Genomic DNA, 21,182 nt, shown 5'->3' with positions numbered 1-21,182 from the left:
TTTTACTGTCCTTCAGAAGGCAAATTCAAGATCAAATATGAGTCAAAGAAGATCATTACTCCAAGGAAAAGGATCTTGCATTCTTCTCCCTGAATGTCCTGATTATGTTAACAAAATAAAATGCATATTTCTAGCCATGAATAATCCCTGAGTGCAGAGGGTGGGAGCAGGGAGAACAATAGCCTAGTAAGGTTAAACAGTTGCTGAGAAAGCCACATTTTGAGTCCATCCACCATCTTCACAGCATGAGTCTGTACTTCTCCTTCCTAGAATCTTTCTCCCACCCTGTTACAGATTTGATTAGGTACTAAGAAGATACAGATTCAGGCTCAATTGGCCTGCTCTGGTTGAAAATAATCTGGGAAGGAACAAGGAGTTCAGGACCATAGCAAAATTCTCTTCATTAAGAAGGTTGAATAAGCAGAACACAAACACTCTGTGATCGCTGAAAGCAAGGAATGATATTCACAGTGATAGGACTTTAGCATAAACAAGAGTTTCATTAAATAGAAATGCAAGGTTCAGTGACCCTTACCCGAGCCAGTGATATTCCCAGAAGTTAGCAACAAGAAGCAGCAATATACACATTAAGAGAATGTTTTCTAGAGTTCTCTCTAAAATTATTGTGGCAATTACAGGCACGATCTTGCAAAAAGGGCCATGGATATTGCCACCCAGGCAAGAGTCATCCTACTGGTCATCTGAAATAGCCCATTCTGAAATTACCTCTTTCATTTCTTAAAAATTATAGTATGTTCCTCTCTTGCCTACATCTATCAAAGCTAATTTTCAGAACTTTTGTATCCTATTGCTGTGCCTGACTAAATGGAGTCTTAACCCCTTTTATCTTTTGGGAATTATATCATCTGGCCAGACGATTCTCTTTCTGTCTGGAGTCTTAGTGGCTGGCTCATTCCTTATATTTTTTTTCATTAACCTTTTATCATCATCAATATTGGCAGAGGAATGTAATTACAGAAGAACAATTACATTAAAAATATAAAGCATATTTGTTTTCTAAATTCAAACTTTACAGTTCTGGGAAGAACCTGTCAGGGAGCCTTGAGCTAACTGGCTTACCTGGAGTCAAATATATTGGCTTCCTTCACACAGAGACAATGACCAGAGAGAAAAGATGGTGGGGAGGATCAGCTCAGCAAGAAGGAGGGTCTTGCTAAAACACACTCTCTGCTGGAGAGAGTGTTTTTCCAAAAAAGTCCTTAGGTATTCAATTTTGTTGTCAGATGAATCTCTGGGAATATAAAGATGACACAGGCATCATGAAACTCCAGTGCCGTGGTTAAAAAAATATCTAACTTTATAGGTGTAAGTTTGTGAATGGTTAAAAGAACTGTCTTAGCTTCTGTTTCATTTTTTATTAGGAATTCTCACAACTCTGTCACTGAACATCTTGGGTTTGTTTTGCATGTCATCAACTGTATGAGATGAAGATTTTTTATCCTTTATTAACTATACAATCAAAGTCTCGGGCCCTGCATGAGTCCCCGAAATTTGTGACTTTCAGATCAGCAGTGTCCTAGTTCAAGAAGGAAATTGCTTTCAGCCAGTATTATTCAAAGAATCTTGTTTCCATTTTATCTTTTATTTAATGCAGTCGTGTCATCTAGGGCCTATTCACAAGGATTCCAATTATTTGATAGGTAGCAGCCAGTGACAATCTTTTCTCCTGTTTTCTCATCTGTAGGCCCAAGGTAAAATGTAATTTCATTAAAAAATTAGGTATCCACTTGTGGTTGGGAGAGTTTACATGAGGGTCACAAAGATTTCACTATGACACAATTTTTTTAAAAAGTCTTTCTAAACTAAGAGTTCTACAATATCGCCTGCAGGGTGCCATAGCCATGGATTAAATCACCTGGATTATTTCTCTCTTGATTCCCTGATGACTTATAGCAACTGAGATCCCTAGTTTTGAATAAGGACCCTCACTTGTTACTTAGCAGGAAAGTACAAATAAGCCATGGGGATTTTTTTTTCTTTTATTGCCCCAGCTCAGTCAACCTCAGATAGGCGCTGATTGTAAAAGCCAACCAAAGTTAACATTAAAAGTGACTTTACTTAACAATAATTTATTATATATTTTGTGAACAAATAAAGGAGAAGCTCAAATGCTCCAAACAGGGAGCAATGAAGAAAAGGAAATGATTTCATTAGTACATATTTAATACATCAATTGAAATATCACACCATACTCTATAAATATATACACTTAATACTAATATAAAGTTGAGAAGATCATTCCATAATGGATAATGTTACATAAAGTTTTGAAACATGTCTCTGTTGCCTACCCCTTTGAGGTCAAAACCTCAGTGATAATAATATTGCTAAGCCTCAGCTATGGGCCTGGTTCTGACTTAATAGGGACCATGATTTATTTGTAACAACCCTAAGAAGAAAGCACTATCATTCCTACTTTATTAATAAAGAAATTGAGGTGTGAGATGTTCAGTGTCTTGCAGAGGCTTACACACATAGTCCTTGGTGAATCAAGACTACAAAAACCACACTCATAAATACTGCATCACTGCCTTTTATCCTTATCTTCATCCATTTATGAGTAAGATACCAAGAAACTAATATGAAATATTGCATAATTCCTTCACTCAAACATTATTCTCGCAATCTCCCATTTTTTCCCAGAATTTACATTTTCTTTCTTTCTCTCACTCACCCACTCTTAATCACTTAATAGCCTTCTTTTTAATTTTCGCATTATATCATAAGCCTTTCATGTCATTTAATAAAATATTCTTCCAAAACTGACCCTAAAGGTAACACAATATCCCACAGAATAGCCCTATTTGACATGTATTTTATGTGCTCTTCCTTTTGGGAGATGCAACCTTCTTACTGTTTTCTTTCACACAGACTCCAGGTGTGTATAACTCAAGCCGTATTAGTCAAAGGACCATATATTTTAACCATATATTTAACCATATATATATTTATTTATATAATTTTTTATTTTTAAATGGTGTGTAACTCCGTGTTTCAATATGAGTTCCCAAAAAATGTGTAAATCTATTGAAAAAAGACACTCCTTCTGTTGGTACTTCTAAGCTGATGTCCCTCAACTGAGGCTGTGTGAAGATGGAGTTATCATTAAGCAGAACTGATTCAAATACTGAGGAGATAGTTATCATTCTGCCTATTGAAACCTAGATTGAGCCTTGCCTGAGGGATGATTTCACCCTGAACTTTACTTCTGAGACAATAGAATTTTTTATATGCATATAAAAAACAATCTAAAGTCTATGAAGTAGGAGCATGTTTGATCAATTGAACAAGAGCAGAGAGGCCAGTATGGTGTGTGAGATAAGGAGAACGGAGGACACAACCACAGGATAGCACAGGATCAATTAACACAGAGTCTTGAGGTTTTTGATAAAAAATTTGTCTTGTACATCAAGAGAATGTATTCATTCTTTTGGTTCTGTGCAGAGAAATGGCATAACTTGGCACATGTTTAAATAGGTGACTCTGATAATATTGTTGGGGATATATTGGGGATGCAGTACAGAAAGAATGAAAAACTATAGAATAAACTCAGGAAAGATATCACTTTTTATAAAGGATAGTAGCCTGGATACAATAAGAAATGATCATGTCTGGGACATATTTTAAAGCTAAAAGCAACAGGATTTGCTGTGAATTAAAATAGGATATGAAAGAAAAAGTGAGGACTTGAGGATAATGCCAAGATTTTTGCCATGAGTGGTAGAAGAATGGAGTTACTATCTGCTGAGGTAGAAGAATATGAGTACTGGAGTAAAAATAGATTTCAATAAAGGAGGAAACGCATAGTCCTTTTTGGGACCCGTTAAGTTTGAGATTCCAGATAGGTACCTCAGTTTTCTAGGACTTATTCATATTGTTTGACTGAGTCTTTGTTAGTTAATAACTTCCTATTCCTCTTTCCCATATCTCTGACAACCACCATTCCACTTCTCGATTCAATGAATTTGAGTACTTAGGCACATTCTGATAAAAGTGGAATGATACATTATTTGTCTTTCTGTCATTACTTGTCTCACTTTGCGTAATGTCCTCAAGGTTCATCCAGTTTGTTTAATTTTGCACAATTTTATCTTTTTTAAGTTTTATTTATTTACTTGAAAGGGTTACACAGAGAAAGGAGAGGTAGAGAGAGAGAGAGAGAGAGAGAGAGAGAGAGAGAGGTCTTACGTCTACTGGTTCACTCCCCTGGTGGCTTCAATGGCCGGAGTTGTGCCGATCTGAAGTCATGAGCCAGGAGCTTCTTCTGGGTCTCCCATGTGGGTGGAGGGGCCCAAGGACTTGGGCCATCTTCTACTGCTTTCCCAGGCCGTAGCAGATAGCTGGATCGGAAGTGGAGCAGCCAGGACTCAAACCAGCGCCCATATGGAATGCCGGCACTGCAGCTTTGCCCCCTGTGCCACAAAACTGGCCCCCAATTTTACCTTTTTTAAGTATAAAAAAATGAATATTACCAATCAGAGAATAAACCAAAGGCAACTTTAAATTCTCAATAATTTTATCTTTGAATTTATCTTTTGTTTAGTAAAGTCCAAATAGACATTGAGGTGTGTAGCTGGTATTGGAACTCTCAGTTTACTTGTAGTTTGCCTCCCTCCACTTCTGTTTGTGAAGGATTCTCCGCAGACACTCCCATGTCCCTGGGTAAACGTGTAGTGAAGATGGAAGTCAGACAGATGTGTGTTTTGTGTCCTGAGTCTCAGGTGAATCTCTGGGATCTCTAAGAATCTGCACTTGCCTGTGAGTTCTGTATTCTTGGGAGGTGATGCTAGAAGGCAAATAAAAATTTTATGCAAGGTTAAGAGAGACACATAAGACTAGAAAAGAAATATTTTTCCTGCATTGTGAACAAAGGATCCTACAATTTAAAACCAATTAGGTGACTAGTTCTACACAGAAACTTCCTTTTAGTAGTTTAAAGAATGAGTGCATAGTTAAGATATAAAAATGCTACGAAAAAAAAATGTACTTTCAAGTGAAGAAACGTTGTGAAGGAAGACTGGAATTGATATGTGCTTTCTAGTATTTCCATCTTGGGGAAGATGGAATGATATGAGCAGTTTTTTTTTAAAAAAACATTTATTTATTTTTTTGAAAGGCAGAGTTATAGAGAGGCAGAGGCAGAGAGAGAGAGAGAGGGAGAGAAAGAGTGAGAGAGAGAGAGCGCGTGCTTCCATCCACTGGTTCACTCCTCAGATAGCCACAACGGCCAGAGCTGGGCCGATCTGAAGGCAGGAGCCAGGAGTTTCTTCCAGGTCTCCCACATGGGTGCAGAAGCCCAGGCACTTGGGGCCATCTTCCACTGCTTTCTCAGGCCATAGCAGGGAGCTGGATAGGAAGTGGAGCAGCTGGGACTTGAACCAGAGCCCATACGGGATGCCAGCACTACAGGCAGCAGTTTTACCCAGTGAGCCACATCACTGGCCCCCTGAGCAGTTTTAAATGTCAGGAGATAATAAGAAAGGTGTAATAAATGATGAATAAAGCCCCAGGGGGGCAAGAGAAGAGAGGGTCTCATCCTATTTGACTACTTCTTGTGGAATCATGAGCTTACGTAACTCTGAAAGAAGTTTCCTGTGCTGGAGCTGAGGTGTAGTGAGCTAAACCTCCGCCTGCAATGCTAGCATCCCATATGGGCACCGGGTCATGTCCCGACTGCTCCTATCCTGATCCAGCTCTCTGCTATGGCCTGGGAAAGCAGTGGAAGATAGTCCAAGTGCTTGAGCCCCTGCCCCCATGAGGGTGACCTGGAAGAAGCTTCTGTCTCCCAGCTTTGGATTGGCTCAGCTCTGGTCATTGCTGCCATTTGGAGAGTGAACCAGGAAATGGAAGACTTCTTTCTCTTTCTCTCCGTCTCTCTGTCTGTAACTCTACCTCTCAAATAGATAAATAAATAAAATAAAAAAGAAGCTTTCAGTGAGTATACGGGCCAGGAGGCTTTCCTTAGGAAGCACTAAGAATTTGCTGTGGGGGAATTGATTGACCAGAACCTGAACAGAGAATAGGAGGAGATAAATTTCATCTTCAGAAAAAGGACGTTAAGGTTTGAGGAAGAATGCAAAGGTAGACACATACTGAAGACTAAAAGTGGATAAAAGGCAGGAGTTTATGACATGAGGCCTGAATATATTCAGTCATTTAAAAGGCAAAGTCATCATAAGAGAAAATGAGCAAAGTGAACAGGGGCTTAACAAGAGAAGACAGGTTTTCAAGAGATAAGGATGAGCATCCCCAGTCAGTGGAAAGGCCCCGGGCGAGGTCAGAAGGCACATGCATTTGCAGTAGCCCAGTGATTTATACAAAGCCGACGTTTGGCAAAAATGTGTTGAACAAATCCAGGATCAGATTGGCGCCATTCTGTGTCACCATCAAACAGATACCAGTGACTACACAAGACTAGAGCTGCCTAGTATGAGTAGAGAACCAGGACTGCCAATTTTGATGGCTGAAAATTGCAGACCTCTGCCTATTTCTCTACACTGGAATTCTGTGATTCCGAGCTTACCAATACCATCTCTAGATAATTCACTGTGCTCTCAATTCCTCCAGGAACCAAGTCTGCTTATCAGCCCCACTTCTGTTTCTGCACGTGCTCTTCCTTCTTCATGCAATTCCTTCTCATTTCGAGGGACAGCCATTGGACTCCAAGTTTAAACCCAACTCCTATGAATCCTTGTCTGACAGCTTCCTGCATATTCAGGTTGCCACAATATCTTCTAATAACCTTATAACCAGATCATACATAATATTTTAATTAATGTTGTATTTCTTTTTCTTCCACTATAGTAAGATTTCCTTAAGAGTGGAAATGCATTAATGTGGCCCCTGTACGTACAGGAATCGTAAGCAGGTGCTCAGTAATTTTTTTGTGGACTCATCAATTAGCTGAATTAATCACAAATCAATTAATCACTGATAAGGAGCAGGACAAAATTCCAGAGATAAAATGTTAGGAAAGAACTAGAGTGACACAGGATCAGAAGTTGCCATTTGCTATGTATTCCTACTCAGTAACTATTTCTCCTTTCTCTTACTGATAAAAGCTCTTTGAAAGATTGGCCACCCCTTTCTCATGGCCCCTAAGTGTTGCAAATGCCATCTCAAACTTTACTTGCTATAAAAGAGGAAACTTAAGGTTTGGTCAGATGTTGGCAGAGAAACTCTTGAGGAATGGAGCCAAGCTCTGCTGAGAAAGATGTCACATCATTAGCATAGCCTGGCCAGAACTCTCTGAAGTCCCTCTGAACATTTTTATCACAGGAGAAATGTCTTCAAAAGTTCACGGAAATGCATATTATAGAACAGCCCTGCATGGATTTCAAAATCTCTTTGCACCAAAATGATTATCTTTTGATTTCATTTTCCATACATTTCTGAAGTCCAGATATATGCTGATTCTTGATTGTGCGAGGAATTTGGTGTTGGGTGTTCTCTTGTCTTTGGCCTAAGCATCCTACTTGCAGCAGACTCATGCTAATCATCTCCATGGGGCTTCACTGGACTCAAGATAATATTGGCTCCATGTCAGGGAACACGTTTGACTCAGGGAAATAAGTCTTGGTGAGCAGTAGAATTACGTGCTGTTCTCCAGCTGAGTATACAGTATGTAACACACTGGGGTAAGACTGAGCCTCCTCTGCCTGAGTTTACAAGGATGTCTTGAGTTAAGATCTTTATTGTTTTCTAACTCAATCCACTGACACATTCAATGCCTTTGTTATCTTTTTGTTTTATATACTATTATTTTTTTAAGACTTAGAGAAACGTGTGTGTGTGTGTGTGTGTGTTTATGTGTGTAGCTTTGGCCCACTGCAATGAACAAAGATTTATGGATTTCCCATGCATAGAATTTTAGAATACCCATCCTTTTCAGAAATAAAGACATCATATAGCTCTTGATAGAATTTAAATAAGTCAGAGACTCAACAGCTTTCAAGCCTTCGCTTTAGCATCTGCGTCTTTGCTTGGATAAAATCTACCATGCATGCACCCCTGACAGGTTCTTTGTTGCTGAGCTGATCCCCTTTCTCAGGTCCAGTGTCTTGTATCCATTACCATGCCATACATTGTAGGCTGTCTGAGCTCTGCTAACCTTGCCTTCTGCTCATGCTGAAACTGCCAGTGGTGAGTCTTGCCTTCTCCCTCAGTGCCTTTCACTTTATCACTCACTCCTCCAGCTGACTCATCCTCTCTGACACTTCCTTGAAGCATTGTGGAACCTCTATCACCAGTGAAACCAAGGGGCATGGGCTTAAGGGTATTATTTATGACGTTTCAGAAGGGAGTAAAGAGCTGCACATGTTTTTGCTGTCTTTTCTCTGCCTCTCAAGAGAGGACTCTGGTGGAACCTTGGTAACAGTGAATGAACTTGAAATCTGCGTGTGTTTCAAAGGCTCTCTGGCTGTTCACAGAAGTGTGTTCCCTGGAACAGCTTCCAATGTCTGCTTAGAGGAAGGTTCAACTACTTCCTCAGGCAAGTCCTGGGTAAATTCCCTGCTGTGAGAGCAGTGAGCTTTCTTCCCCTCCCGCCACAGAGAATCTCTTTCTGGATGTAACAGCCTTTGACCCAGACTAGAGCATACCATGATTCCCTTCTGAGAGGGTCCTTGGAAGTCTCCTTGCTACAGGGAATGCCTAATAGCCCTGCTCAGCTTGATCGACAGCTATTTTACCATCAAACTTAATACCGTTAGTCTAAAACAGCTGCCATTTATTTTTTTCTGATGAAGAAAATTGGCATATCCTATGTTGGCACCTTTTAAAAATTTTAATATGAGGGGGAAATTAAGAAGAATATTAAAAGAAACTCTGATATCTATCCTCCCCAAAATGTTATTGTAGTCACTCTCACCCTTCCAAACACTGTCACATATCCATTATGCTGTCACAGATCAGTGTACAATTGACAGAGAATAAGATTGAGACAGTCCATCAATCTAATGTCACACCATGTAATAAAAGTCTACAGAAACCCTGTAAATGCTAGTTACACAGCCAGATATAGTTCCAAAGTGCCGATTGGTATAAATGTTCTAAATGGCTATAAATAGGTAATATGTCCTAAGGAAAACCTGACTCTTTAGTGGTATTGAAAAGAGAAAATAGCAGAAATTACAGATTATTACCAATGGAAATAAGGCCAGAGGGCACTCGCATGAGGAGATGGGTCTAGGGAGATAAATGAAAAGGAGATAACCCTATGTCAAACAATCTTTCTGATTCACTATTTATAATGGTCTATGTGCTTAAGGCCTTTTTGAGTACATGGGAAAAAATTGCAATCTTCACCGAAATTGGAAGAATTTAAAACCTTATCTGTCAAGTTCAATTTTCACTTAAAAGAGCTTTCCAGTATTTGCTGAAAAGCTGATTCACAATTATATAAGTATATTTACTAAATTCTTAAAGTTAAAATTAATTTAATTGCCTGAAAAATCAAAATATTAGTCTATAACCTTTTAATTAATGGCTTCTCAATCCTTTGAAAATGGACTCACCCAGGTATATATTTGTTTATGTTCACTTTTTGGTCTATGAATGCTAGGAAAATCTGATAAGAAACCATACTTCTGATGAAACATAATTAGGCTTTTGTGGAGAGACCACAACTGGTTCTGTTGGATGTGTGTGTTCTTGGACAATTGCCAGAGGAAGAATTGACGATGACATGGCTATCCAGAACATCAGCCTCCAGTGTCTGTCCCAAATACAAGCCCTTACAGTAGGAAAACAAAATGCAATCAGCACTATTGTTCTAGAATGATACATTGATTTAGAAATCCACAGCTAAATGTAATTAAAGTGAATGCATCTGGGTTGGCATTGTGGTGCAGCAGGTTGAGCCACTGCCTGCGATGCTGGTATCCCATATGGCACTCAGTTGAATCCTAGCTACTCCACTTCTAATCTACCTCCCAGCTGATGTACTTGGGAAATGGAGTTCCAGACCCCAGTGGAGTTCCAGGCTCCTGGCTTCAGGCCTGGCCCAGCCCCTGCTGCTGTGACTTTGTAGGTAATGGACAAACAGATGGAAAATACATCCCCCCCCCCTGCATCTCTCTCATTCTGTCTCTCCTTCTCTCTGTGATTCTGACTGATTAACTCTCCAGGCTGCATCCAGTAACCAGGAACTCTATCCAGGTCTCTGCATGGGTAGCAGAGACCCAAGCGCTTGGACCATCACATGTTGCCCTGATTGCTCATTAACCAGAAGCCTTATTGGAAACAGGGGAACCAGGACTAAAATTCTGGTATGAGATGCTAACCTCCCAAGCAGTGACTTAACTCACTGTACTATAATGCATATATGATATGATCTGGTGTACACCTGTATATCATTTTTGAAGTCTAAATGGCTCTGTACTTGGCTAAAAATCTCAATCACTAAACAAGAATGAAGATTTTGAGTGGTGATTTTTTTTCAAAGTTTTATTAAGCTTTGTTTAAAGTCACAAAATAAAATTGGTATTTTATTATGTTAGAAATAAAAGATTACAGAAATAATACCCTCTATCATTTTTATTGTCTTGCCTCCATGTTTAGACATTTGATGATTAATTCCTTACTTTTATCTATTTATTAATATATATTTATTTGAAATAATTGTATGAAAATATTTTCTTATTTTTTAGTTATTATAAAAACAGGACTATGAAAACATACTATTTTTAAAATGTTGTCCTTTCACTTAATTTTATGGAGGTTCTCCAAGTCAATATAGTCCAGTATGGGACATTAGCTTATCATGTTACATGGGTTTATAGGTTATATTATTTCAGCTATTTTTCTATTTGGCAGATGTTCAGGGTTCTTCAGTTTTATCTCAGTTTTACAAACAGCACCAGCTTACATCCTTATACATATGTCCGTACGTATGTTTGATGATGAGTATAATTTGTTATCATTTCTATGGAATTGATTACCCAACTTTTTTTACTTAGAACTTTCTAGGTAAAATGTACATGATTTAAAAATAATACTGGTTTGGGCATGATGGCATAATAGGTAAAGCCTCCACCTGTGGTGCCAGCTTCCCATATGGATGCCAGTTCATGACATGGCTGCTCCACTTCCAATCCAGCTCCCTGATAATGTCCTGGGAAATGCAGTGGAAGAGGGTCCAAATATGTGGGCCCCTTCCATGCTCGTGGGAGGAGACCACAATGAACTTCTGGCTCTAGGTTTGGCCTATCCCAGCCCTGGCTGTTGTGGCCATTTGGAGAGTGAACCAGCAAATGTAAGATCTTTCTCTCTCTCTCTCTCTCTCTCTCTCTCACTGTGTAATTCTGACTTTCAAATAAATAAATAAATCTTTTTAAAATAAAATAAAATAATAATTATATTGACAAATTTCTAAAATGATTTGTTTAACTCTAATTAAATGATCTCCTATTCCATCTTTTTGTTATGAATGAACAAATATGATCTTGCATATAGAGAGCCCTTAAGACTACAAAATAAACTTCCAGAGTTAATAAATAAATATAGTCAAATTGTAGATTACAAAAATTAACATGTAAATATATTCAATCTTGCTTTCCTACATTATTGTGAAATTTAAATGTTCTTATATTTTTGACAATCTGATGACTGAAAAATAATCCATCATGGCCTAATTTAAATTTATTTTATGTAAATTGGTGTTAATTATATTACTGTATTTGTTATATGTTTTCTATTTTAATATAATTAAAAGAATAAAGTTAATCCGGAACCAAAATGATGACAACATCATCCATAAAGTGTTAACCTCAGAAAAGAAGTTAAATTATCTGTTTTCAGAAAGGATCTTTTAAAAATTTTTTTAAAAAATTTAATCACATAAAAATTGTACATATTTATGGGATTGTGTATGATACTGTATACCTTATATATTATTTAAAGTCCAAATAGGGTAAATATATCTATATCCATAAACACTTAATATTAAAATCATCTATGTCACCAGACTGTGCAGTAGAGTCCCAGAACTTCTTGCTCCTATCTAACCATAGCTTAGTACCTGTTAATCAACCTGACCACACACCCCCTTTTTTTCTTCTCTCCCCTGTCTCTGGTAACTATCATTAAGTTTTTAGCTTTTATCAGAGCACTTTTTTTCACTCTCCACATATGATTCTACCAAAAAACAAACAAACAAAAAACTTCCAGAGTTAATAAACAGATAAAGATGCAGATTACAAAGTCAGCATAAAAATTAATAGTTTTTATACATGAACAATAGTGTATCAAAAAGAAATTAGAGAAATCATCCCATTTATAAGGAAATTAAGCTGCATAAAATACTTAGAAGTATATTTAATTAATGAGGTATAAAATTTGTATAAAATTTACATAAACGATAATATATTGATGAAAGATATTGAAGAAAAAGCAAATGGAGAGATATTCCATGTTCATGATTGAAAAATTTATATTATTAAAACCTCCATAACTCCAAAGAAATCTACAGATTCAACTCAACTCCTATCAAGAATTCAAAGACATCTTTTACAGAAATGGGAAAAAAACTAAAATTGTTGCGAAATTACAAAAGATCACAAATAGCCACAACAATTTTGAAGAAAAAAAACAAGTCTAGATATAAAATACTTCCTGATTTCAAACTATATTACGAAACTATAGTAGTCAAAACAGTATGGTACTGAGATAAAAACATACACATATACTAAAGGAACAGAATTAAGTTCCCAGAAATAAACCCACACATAGATGGTTAACTAGCCTTTGACAAAGCAGATAAGGATACTCTCTTCAATACATCTGGGATTTGACACCAGATGCTGCATTTGACACCAGAACACTGCAGCAAGTAAATAAAACACAAGTACAACTACAACAAAATAAAAAGCTTGTGCACAGCAAAGGAAAATTTCAACAAAATGTATTCTCCCTACATTATGACAGAAAATGTTTATAAACCTTATATATGATAAGAAGTTAATTCCCAAAATATATAAGGAATTCAGCAAGTCAGCAGTGAGAAAAATAAATAGCTTAATTAGAAATGTCAATGGACTAGAAACAGATTTTGTTCTCAGAGAAAACTAACAAATGGACAACAAATATATGCAAAGGTACTCAACATCACTAGTCATTAGGGAAATGCAAATCAAATCCACACTGAGATATTACTCTATATTGCTTAAAAGCCCCATATTAGATAATAATAAGTATCAGTAAGAATGTGGAGGGAAGGTAACTTCTGTGCACAACTGGTGGAAATGTAAATTGGTACAACCTTTATGCAAAATAGTATGCAGGTCCTGAGAAAACTAGAAATAAAGCTACTACTCAATCTAGTAATCCCACTTCTGGTTATGTTTTCAAAGAAAATGAAATCTGCACGTAAAAGAGATATCTGCACCCTCACATTCATTGCATTATTCGTAAAATCTAATATATAGAAACAAATTGTCTGATGACAGATGAATTAATAAAATAGTGGAATAGTAGCCAACTATAAAATTATGGAAATCTTGCCACCTACAGCTAAAAGGATGAACCCAGAGCACATTATACTGAGTGAAGTAAGCCAGTTGTAGCAACACAAATATCATATGATTTCATTTATATGTGGAATAAGAAAGAAATCAAACTCACAGGAGCAGCCAGTAAAATAATGGTTATCAGGACCAGACATGAAAGAAATAGAAAATCATCAGAGTTACAGAGAGGAAGAGGCAGAGAAACAGAGAAAATCTTCCATTCTGCTGGTTCACTTTCCAAATGGCCACAATGGCTGGAGATGAGTCAATCCAAAGAGGGTAGCCAGGAGTTTCTCCTAGGTCTCCCACGTGGGTGCAGGGGCCCAAGGTCTTGGGTCATCTTCCACTGCTTCCCCAGGCCATAGCAGAGAGCTGGATCAGAAGTGGAGGAGCCAGGACTTGAATTAGTGCCCATATTGGATGGCAGCACTGCGGGTGTCAGCTTTACCCACTATACCACACCACTGGCCCCACTTTATACCATTTTAACAAAGGGTGGTAAATTGTAAAGGGACTAGAAAAGAGAAGGGAGGATTTGGCTTCAAAGTGTGGTAAAGTGTGGAAAATGAATATGTGAGGAAACAAATGGGAGATAAAGTTGACTTTAGTAAGAGTTGTTTGTGAACTTACTGTCTACATGGCCAAAAACCTCCCTCCCAAGAGAGGGGATTTATGATAGTCCTGATTTATCAGAAGTTACTCTTTTAGTCATATAAAGGAAACTCCAAAACCAAGTTCATTTTGTAGCTATTGATTCTCAATTGCCTTCAGCTCAAAATAAACCACATGCCAGCGTGGCACATTTTGGGGCCCATAGTCTAATCTTCTAAATTATTTTATTTTCATAAATTCTGTCATGGAAAAATGAGAATCATTGAGAATGTTGATTTTGATTTGTTTTACCTGTGCATTGATAATATATTTTTTAACCATGAGACTTCCTTTATTATTCATATAAATGCTTAAAATTCTTTGCTCTCGGATTAAATTTCTATATCCATAAACATGGGAGATTAAAACTTTTGTCAAAATGTTGAACAGGGCCGGCGCTGTGTCTCATTTGGTTAATCCTCCACCTGCGGCGCCGGCATCCAATATGGGCTCCAGTTTCTAGTCCCAGTTGCTCCTCTTCCACTCCAGCTCTCTGCTAAGGCCCAGAAGGGCAGTGGAGGATGGCCCAAGTGCTGAGGCCCCTGCACCCACATGGGAGACCAGGAAGAAGCACCTGGCTCCTGCCTTGGATCGGTGCAGCGCAGGTCGTAGCGGCCATTTGGCGAGTGAGCCAACGGAAAGAAGACCTTTCTCTCTGTCTCTCTCTTACCCTGTCTATAACTCTACCTGCCAAATAAATAAAAAAAAAAAATGTTGAACTATGGTACGTGAAGATCAACTGCCCCCTCACCGCTACACACACTCACACACACACACACAAGTACTATTTACATGGAAATGTTCTAAGTATAGTAAACTTCATTTGAAAAAGATGCGTTGCAGTACCACAATTCATTATTTATAAAACATTTTTCCATTTTCTTCTTGAAGCCTGAGAAATAGCATGGAGTTGATTAAAGAATAAAATGAACCTTAGAAAAGTTAAATAATTTGGCTAAACCCACACAAGTAGTATGTTATACATCATATCATTTGACTTTGAGTGCATTTTTCTTATGTTTTCATATGTGAATCAATGTGCTCATCATTTTTATGCTTAAATTGTTAATAATAAACACCATACAAGATACTTAACTTGTTTTATCCAGTATTTTGGTGTCGTACCAAATTTATCAATTTCTACTGAACAGGAATTAGATTATAGAGACCTAAAAATTGCAGGAAAATAAAACTTTAACTTTAAAAATTACAATCTTGCTGAATGTATCCCAATATTTACTTTTAGAAGTACCAGGTGATGGATAGACTTGGAACCCTGGAGGCTTAAGTACATAGCAAAATATATTTAGCTATTTATTTATAATGTATTAATAAGGTAATTCTAATATCAAAATATAGCTATTATTAGAATGCCAGAATATAGACCTTGGGGCCAGCATTGTGCCATAGTGAGTAAAGCCACTGCCTGAGATGCCATCATCCCATATGGGTGCAGGTTCATGTCCTGGTTGCTCCACTTCCAACCCCAGTAATGGCCTGGGAAGAACAATGGAGAGATGGCCCAAGTGTTTGGACGCTGCCACCCAAATGAAAAACATGGATGAATCTCCTGGTTCCTTGCAGCCACCTGGGGAGTAAAAAAGCTGGTGAAAGTTCTTCTCTCCCTGTTTCTACTTTCCTGTAATTGTGACTTTCAAATAAATCTTTAAAAATAAGAAAAAAAATAGGCCTGTGCTTTGGAGTTCACTCGGCCCGAAGCTCTCCAGACACTCCCCTTGTTCTAGATCCTTTTCCTTCCTCCTTTATCAAACTTACTCTCACTATTAGCCTCAGGGACTGGAGTGCTGCTGATAAGCACATTCACAGGAAGGTGCTAATGACTAAGAAGGGAAAGAGCTGCCCCGAGGGGTGTCTGTGCTTTAGTGGAGTGCCTTAAGCTGGATGCTCTAACCAAAATGCCTCAGGATCAGGGAATGAAGTTATGGACATACCTGCTGCTCTCAGTTTCTGAAATGTCACTCTATTTTATTTTCCCACCTTCCATAAGAGATCCTGATATGCCTTTGTTTTTATGCTTTTTCTGTAAGATAAGCAAGAGGATAACTGGGTGATGCATCATCTGATAGTCCCAAGGCTGGGACTGGATGAGGCTGGTAAGCATATACTCAATCCTCCTTCCCCTCACCTCCAGCACCCCCTTGCATGTTGGAATGAAGGTCCACACAGCCACATTTTCTGATTTTTTTTTCCAAAAAATCAGAATATCTAGATTTTAATATAAATGACATAGGTTTTAGGTTTTCAATTAGAGGTTTAGAGCAGGAATTACTGTACCTTTTACCACCTACTAATAGTGTTTGTTTTTCCACAGTTTGATTTGCCCTTAGTCTACCCTGGTATGAAAATAGTAAATGAAAAATTATAAAAATGAGTAATCCACATGTTTTATATAACTTTTATTACATTATGTTGTTATAATTATTTTATTATTATTTATTACTATTAATATATTATCAAACCTAAATTATATATTAAGCTTCATCACACATATGTATGTATGGGACAGAACATTGAATTTTAAGGTTCAATGCTATCCACAATTTCAGGAACGCATTGGGGGGTATTGGAAAGTATCCCTTATGGATAAAGAGGAAATTCCAAATATATCTGCAAGCCAAATACAGCTTTTAGTCTGACAGTTTAGAACTTCTGCTTTAATTTAATTAGACAACATCATGAGACGTTTATGTCTTATTAATAGGGCTTGAAAATAATATGTTTACATGGATATATCAGGACACCTGCTTGCCTTTAATCATACCAATTAGAAAAATATGGTCCCTTCCTCAAGGCACTCCATTTGCATAGGTCAGAAAATTATAATGTATCATTTTACTTAAGACATGAGATGTCAATATCACGTGTCAGAAATTATTTTAGTGAATATACAAATTGACAGTATCTCCATCCACAATAGTGATCTTTGGAGCTGTGTGTGCTAACCCTGAACAATGACATGCAATAATCCTATGAAATAAGTCTTGAGCTCCTCCAGTCTTGCAAAGGTCCTTTTTTTTTGCAGCAAGACATTAAAAAATTCAGCTCTTCTTGAAGTAATCCCTTTGGATTACATAGCATAGCTTTGAAGGCTCTGTTGAGCTAACCATGAATCTTTATTAAATAAGGATGGCATTATTTTTTTCTTTTCAACTTTTATTTAATAAATACAAATTTCCAAAGTACAACTTTTGAATTATAGCAGCTTTTCCCACCATAACTTCCCTCCCACCCACAACCATCCCATCTCCCATCCTATTCTTCATCATGATTCATTTTCAATTATCTTTATAGAAGATCAACTTAGTATATACTAAGTAAAGATTTCAACAGACTGTACCCACAAAGATACACAAAGTATAGAGTACTGTTTGAGTAGTAGTTTTACCATTAATTCGCATAGTGCAACACATTAAGAGCAGAGGTCCTACATGGGGAGTATGTGCACAGTGACTCCTGTTGTTGATTTAACAATTGACACTCTTATTTATGACGTCAGGAATCACCAGAGGCTCTTGTCATGAGCTGCCAAGGCTATGGAAGACTCTTGAGTTTGCCAACTATGCTCTTATTTAGACAAGGCTATAGTCAAAGTGGAAGTACTCCCCTCCCTTCAGAGAAAGATACCTCCTTCTTTGATGGCCTGTTCTTTCCGTTGGGATCTCACTCACAGAGATCTTTCATTTAGGGTTTTTTTTTTTTTTTTTTTTCCAGAGTGTCTTGGTTTTCTATGCCTGCGAAACTCTCATGGGCTTTTAAACCAGATCCAAATGCCTTAAGGTCTGATTCTGAGGCCAGAGTGCTGTTTTGCCATTCTATGAATCTGCTGTGTATCCTGCTTCCCATGTAGGATCATTCTCTCCTTTTTAATTCTACCAATTATTTGCAGACACTGGTCTTATTTATGTAATCCCTTTGACACTTAAAAGGATGACATTATTAACAATTGTAAAATCATCAGGGCATGTCTTAGTTTGCTTGATTTGCTGTGATAATGGACCAAAAACTGAGTGGCTGAAACAATAGAAATTTACTGTCTCATAGTTCTGGAGTCCAGAAATCCAGGATCACATTGGCCATGTTGGAAATCTGTAAGGGAGCATTTGTTTCCTGTGCCTCTTCTAGCTTCTGGTAGTTTCTTGTCGGTCTTTGGCATTACTTGGTTACAGATTTATCAATATGATCTCTGATCTCAGCTTTGTGTGGTACTCCCCAAGCATGCATGCCAGTATCCAAGTTTCTCCTTCCTGTAAGGATACAAGTCAGGTTGGATTAAGGCCCACCTTAATGACCTCTTTGCAACTTGACCTGGTCACATTCTGAAGAACATACAAATTTTGCAGGGATACAATTCAATACATTTCCAAAGTCAACATAATTACTAATTTTAGATTTTAGACATGTAATATCACAAAGTACAGATGCTTTTATTGCAGCTGTGTCTCTATATTTATTTATTTTTTAAAAAAGACTTACTGATTTATTTGAAAGGTGAGGTTACACAGAGGGGGAAGCAGAGGCAAAGAGAGAAGACTTCCATTTGCTGGTTCCATGTTCAAATTGCCGCAACAGCCAGAGCTAGACCAGACTGAAGCCAGGAGCCTGGATCATCATCCGGGTCTACCACATTGGTGCAGGGGTCCAAGCACTTGGTTCCTCTTCAACTGCTTTCCCAGGTACATTAGCAGCAAGTTCATTCAGAAGTGGAGTAGATAGGACTTGAACTGTTGCCCAAAAGGGATTCAGGTGCTGCAGATGGCAGGTTAAACTGCTATGCCACAGTACTGACCCCTTGCGGGGGAATTAGGCACACGAGGCAATTCAAAGATGGCACCCAAAGGAAGTAAGGTTTATCTGTGGGGAAATTAGACACATGAGGCAATTTAAAGATGATGCCCAAAGGAAGTAAGGTGGGTGGTACCCAAAGTCATTTACCATCAAAGCTGATTGGCTGCACAGCATCAAGGGAGGTGACGACAACTGATGACGAGTATACAGACATATGGCTGGTCCTGTAAAAAATCGCCCCATAAAATGACCTTTTAAGTAATTGGTTGGTCCTTATGCCCTGCCCCAATAATCCTGCGGTCTTGTGCTTTAAAAGGCTTTGCTACACACTCAATAAATGAGGACTTGCTTGACTTGATTCCCCTCTGCGTCTGACTGTCTCCGGGATCCGGAGGTTGGGGGAAGGGGCGAGCGGCGCACTTACCTTTCTTCAGACCCAGTCCATCCTCATTCGGGTGGACTAAGACCCTGAAGCCCCTATTTTTTTTTTCTTATAAACCATGTATTGAGAGGATGTGCAGACTTTTTTAAAAAAATATAATACATGTTGAGCTAAATATTTTAATCCATACCTCAGAACATCTACATTTAACGCATTTGTTGTGTGTGATTTTGTGTTTCTGTGTGTGTGTGAAAGAGGAAGTTTGTATTCAGAGGCTCAGTCCTCTCCTTTAGATTACCAAGTGATTTCCCACTTGCCAACAGCTTCACATTATATGAATCTGAACTGCTCACATTGTGAAATCCCTTTCATTCCTACAGCTTATAGAGTAATTGCCTGCCAGTATCCCGTTTTTTGTAATTTACTTTTAACCATAAAGGAAAGCCTTATTTTAATTCTCTTGAATGCCAAATCATTCAGTACTGAAGGTATCATTTTAGTGCACTGTATAATCTCACTCAAAGCAAAAAGGAAATGTAGCATGTCAGCAAGAAATGGTCCATTCTGTACCCTGATTTAAGGGGCTCTAATGCTCAGATCACCCAATCTCTATAAGGAAATGGTCAGAACTTAAACTCAGCACACAGTGCTTAGAGCAGCATTGGTAGTAGGGTCAGTGATGCGACGAGACAGGCTATAGCTAAGGCAATTATTTGTGGGGGATAACATTGAGGCACGCAAAGAGCCATAGACTTAAAAATCAGGAAATTTCTAGAAGCATAACCCATCATGCCCAAACTCTACCCTGTAGATATTCATTCATTCAATCTTTATTAGACTCTGTTAAGTGCTGCAAAATGGTGACTAAGAGATGGTATATGACAGATTAGAAAAATGTTAAAACAATTATGATATAGAGTAATAAATATCATAATACAAGAAATGTTGTGTGTAAAATTGATAGCTAAACCACTAAGAAAAGGACTTGAAAATATAATGATTAAAAACAACAAATTCCTGACATTAAGTATATCAGGGTTAGTGGAACAATACATGGCTTTTGTTTTCAAATCTTTGGTGGTTCCTTAAGTTCTCATTATCTTCTCATCAGAAAGGAAGAAGGGGAATGGGCAGATACATGGATCCAGATTCCACTTTAGGGTCATAATTGGGAAGTGACATATATCAGCTTGGTTCACAACCCATAGACAGAAATTAACTACATGGCTATACTGAGCTGAAAGGAAGGCCAATGGTGCCATGGCACAGTAGGTTAATCCTCCGCCTATGGCGCCGACATCCCATATGGGCACTGGTTCTAGTCCCGGCGGCTCCTCTTCCAATCCAGCTCTCTGATTTGGCCTGGGAAAGCAGTAGAAGATGACCCAAGTCCTTGGACCCCTGCACCCACATAGGAGACTGGGAAGAAGCTCCTGGCTCTTGACTTCGGATTGGTGCAGCTCCAGCCATTGCGGCCAACTGGGGAGTGAACCAACAGATGGAAGACCTTTCTCTCTGTCTCTCCTTCTCACTGTCTGTAATTCTACCTCTTAAATAAAATCTTAAAAAAAAAAAGAAAGGAAGGCCAAAACATGGGAGTTCTATTAATAAAATTATGTTCATGAATAGTAAATATTGGTGGAAAAAAAATAATGTACTGGTAATATCTGGAAGGTAGTTGAGGTGGTGGATGAGGGTAGCAAGTGATACATACTTTGGTGAGAGGAAAATCCCTGTTCCCCTCTAAAGAAACAACGTTAAACCTTAAAGAGAGAACAAAGGGCCCAATGATTAGAGATTAAATTGTTTGAATAGTT

The sequence above is a fragment of the Oryctolagus cuniculus genome, chromosome 7 (assembly GCF_964237555.1).
Source record: "Oryctolagus cuniculus chromosome 7, mOryCun1.1, whole genome shotgun sequence".
In the NCBI taxonomy this organism is placed as follows: Eukaryota; Metazoa; Chordata; class Mammalia; order Lagomorpha; family Leporidae; genus Oryctolagus; species Oryctolagus cuniculus.
This window is presented reverse-complemented; position numbering follows the sequence as displayed.